We start from the raw sequence: 4251 nt of genomic DNA on the forward strand, positions 1-4251 counted from the left end.
TCTTTCTTTCTTTCTTTCTTTCTTTCTTTCTTTCTTTCTTTCTTTCTCTTTCTTTCTTTCTTTCTTTCTTTCTTTCTTTCTTTCTTTCTTTTCTTTCTTTCTTTCTTTCTTTCTTTCTTTCCTTTTCTTTTCTTTTCTTTCTTTCTTTCTCTTTCTTTCTTTCTTTCTTTCTTTCTTTCTTTCTTTCTTTCTTTTCTTTCTTTCTTTCTTTCTCTTTCTTTCTTTCTTTCTTTCTTTCTTTCTTTCTTTCTTTCTTTCTTTCTTCCTTTCTTTTTTTTTTGTCTCTCTCCACCATGAATCTCTATCCATGAAACTAAGCTCACAGCAATTTCTTTTCTGTGATGTGAATTATGACAAAACTCTCTTAAGGAGACAAAAGATGCTACAGTCTATTGTTTTAAAAAGCACATTTATTGAAATTTGTAGTGGAACTTGTACCATAGTCATTCCCCCTTGGTAGACTATAAAGTTCTTGAAGGTGGACAGTGTCTTATTCATCTTGTATCCTTTGCAATGCTTGGCACCACGCCTGGCAAGGAGTGGGCACTCCACAATTGCTTAGTTGAATGGACTGGAGAGTTGACTATCTAACTCCTCTCAGGGCTATTTAAAATGAAAGATTAGATGTATAAACCAGTCATCTTAGCTAGAGTCTAGATCTTTTTCCAATTTCACTAAAATTTAAATAAGCTTCTAGGGAAGAGGTAATAAAAAAAATTGAGTACATATAACTATATATGTATATATATCTTTTTTTTTTTAAGTAGGCTCCACACCCAACATGGGGCTTGAACTCACAACCCTGAGATCAAGAGTCAGATGCTCTATTGACTGAATCAGTCAGGTACCCCTCAGCATTTATATTCTATTTCCACTGTCCTTTTATTGTGAAATTAATGTCTAGTCTCTACCTTCAGGATCAACACCTCTGGATCATGTTCAATTGAGATAAGCTACTAAAATGTAAAAATTGGTTGAATACATTTTTAATGGGTAAAGGGGAAGTTTCATTGATATAGTTTACAGCATCATGTGAATTTTAAATGTTATTAATTACATGGAAAAATTCTTCATAATATCTACCTTTTCGCTGTCAATTACTAGTATTTGTCATATACATTTATTAAATCTTCCTGAGAAAAATTTCAGAGAAATGTGATTTGATGTTTTGTCAATATAAATTTAAAAGATCTAGCTACGAGTAAATGTTAAGTCTTTTTGGCAGTTGTTTCATATATTTAGTTGAGGAATGAAACAACAAAAATGTGTGCAGAACGCACCTACACCACATTTGCTCCTTTCTTGTCTTAGCAGGTGTTGATGAAACTGTGATGCTCTAAATAAAAGAATTATCCGATAAATAAAGATACCTTTCTAGGACTAATCCCAATCTCTTCACTGACTTCTTAGGAACTCAGAATGTGGTTTTTATTGCCACAAATTTCCTTAAAGTAGCTAATTACTTCCTTGCACTTATAAAGTCTGATGGAGTTTGACAGGTTATGTCACTCAAGCATTTAGATTTTGATTTAAAAATCCAAACATCCAGATGTTTCTAGATAGGCTTCTCTTCTGAGTAGTTAAGTGGCTTTAGGGTGCTCCTCCAAGTTTGACACGTATCAGGAAGACTGGCTAATGTTAACCAAGTGCTGTGTATAGAAGACTGTCTTTGAAATATCAATATTATTATGTAGTAGGAACTGTAACTGTAAAAAAGTTAGATTAGTTACCCACCTAGAGGCATCTACAATTTGCAGACAGATAACCGTACTTGCAAAATCAGATTGGTTTTTACCAAGTGGCTTTTATAAGGACAGAAATAAAGGCAAAACAATATGGATTTTCCTAGAGGTTATCGAATTCCTGGAACCGCAATAGGAATTCAAAGCTTATGAGAGAAAAGAAAGCAAGGTATGTTACAGTAATGAAAGACTTTAATATTAATATTTTGTCACTTCAGTTATATTTGCCATTGGTAACTTTAACCATTAAACAAACATTTATTGAGTACCTACTATGAACTTGATTGGTCACTCTTACCTCTAACAGGAATTTTCAGTCTGCTATCTGGGACCATTCATTCTGTTGAAGAAATATCTACTAGATAATTTTTTTTTTAAAGATTTTATTTATTTATTTGACAGAGAGAGAGACAGCGAGAGAGGAAACACAAGCAGGGGGGAGTGGGAGAGGGAGAAGCAGGCTCTCCGCGGAGCCGGGAGCCCGAAGCGGGGCTCGATCCCAGGACCCTGGGATCATAACCTGAGCTGAAGGCAGACATTTAATGACTGAGCCACCCAGGCGCCCCTAGATAATGTTTGAGCTAAGATAATATAAGTCTCTTATGAAACTCTCCCTTTTCCGTATTCTACAATGGTCTTCAGAAGCTTCTGTTTGTAGTTGTTAAACTATTGTTCTGTTCCCCCTGAGTAGAGAGCCTCTGATAGTTAGCTAAATCCAGGCTTATTTTCAAACCAGTTCAGAGCAGAGAGGCCTTCCGTACACACAGGGTAGCAGCTATCAGTGTGTAAGATTTGAGATCAGATACTAAGAAGACTGGTTGCCAACCCTTGTCAAAGCACCTGTTTGCATTTCTACAGGCAAAGGGTTGGAACGTGGCCCTGTTAGGAAGGTCACTTTGTTATCAGTGAAACATTGGTATTATTTTGTGATAATCCTTGTTTTCAGTTAATGTGATTCTGCTTTTTAATGATCATAACTGTTAAGTATGTGTATGATTAATTAGAAATGACTTTTAATAAGTATATCATTATTAATTTAGTGTGTATCAGTATATATTTACACCGATTTAATTTCAGGCTCCATAATTTTCTACTAAGCCATTGCCGAATGACATATGATTTTGAAAATACCTGAAACTTGCTGTATGGTAACATTTACTTAATTATACGCTCCCATTGCAGCTCTCCTGTTTATGCTGGGTGGTATCAGGTGTGGACAGGGAGAATGGCTGTTTGGTCGCTGAGCCTAGGCAAGGGGCCTCTCCAGTGAAAATCAGGGGTCCTGAGACTCGTGACTATTGTGACCTTAAACACCGCCCCTCTTGGTAGTCCTTTCTGTTTGCTCACCCTGCTTTTCTGAGCAATGGCCCAAAGCCTTCTAGGCTGCTTCTCTAGGATCAACTCCCAAGCTCACAAGGAGCCCTCCAATAAGCTCCGCTCATTGGAAAATCCCTCCTCCCCTACTCTCTGTTTCCCTCCAGAGCATTGTCTTCCTTCAAGACACTGTCTTCTCCTGTGGCATTTTCACAATAGACTTGATCATTTTTGAAATTAATATGTTAATTAAAAACTGAAAATTTAGCTCTCTTTGAGAGCAGGGAAACTTAACTTCAAATCTTCCATGGAGGTGAGGTGAAATATTTGCATTTCATCTTTCCAGGGCAGATAAGGAGGGGAAGACAAGGCTTTCATAGTAAGCAGCCTTAAAGTTCACAAACTACTGCAAAATGTTCACATAAAAGGGGATCAAAGGCCATTAGAGGAGAACCAGACATCCTCAAACTGGGAACACAGCCAACTTGAGACTGAGAGGTGGAGTGTGGGGGTGGGGAGGTGCACAGATAGAAAGTTCAACACAGGGAACAGGAAAATTTTAAGATGTGTATATTTGTCTCCTCCGCTAGACTATAAATTTCTCAATGGCAACATTCTGTTCTTAGTATCTAGTACAGTTATTAACAGATAGTAGATGCTCAATAAACATTGGCTTGAAGTGAACTGAACTTACTAAACTGTTTTCATGACAGGAATTTATAGGTACTGTGCAAAGCCCCCAGATTGTCTTAAAAGCCCTACACATCCCAGACAACCCCTGAACCTTTAGAGGGTTAGAGACATATTGAAACCTTAAACAAATGCATGCCAGAAGAGAATAGAAAAGCATGGAAAGGCTGAGATAAAGGGGCTGGGTGAGATGCATAGGGAACTCAGTGCATAACAACTATAATTTGAAGAGTAACTACAAAAAGAAAAATTAGCAAACAGAGTCAGATTACAAATGTATGAGCATGGGACGAAGAGATATTTGAGGACTGCTGTTTTGTTAGTTAACATCATACAGTTGTAATAGTGAAACCTGTCCTCAAGACATAAGCAGCTTCGGGCGCCTGGGTGGCTCAGTTGGTTAAGCGACTGCCTTCGGCTCAGGTCATGATCCCGGAGTCCTGGGATCGAGCCCTGCATCGGGCTCCCCCTTCTCTGTGGGGAGCCTGCTTCTCTCTCTGTCTCT

This window comes from Phoca vitulina, unplaced genomic scaffold, assembly GCF_004348235.1.
Source record: "Phoca vitulina isolate PV1807 unplaced genomic scaffold, GSC_HSeal_1.0 scaffold9, whole genome shotgun sequence".
NCBI classification, from domain to species: domain Eukaryota; kingdom Metazoa; phylum Chordata; class Mammalia; order Carnivora; family Phocidae; genus Phoca; species Phoca vitulina.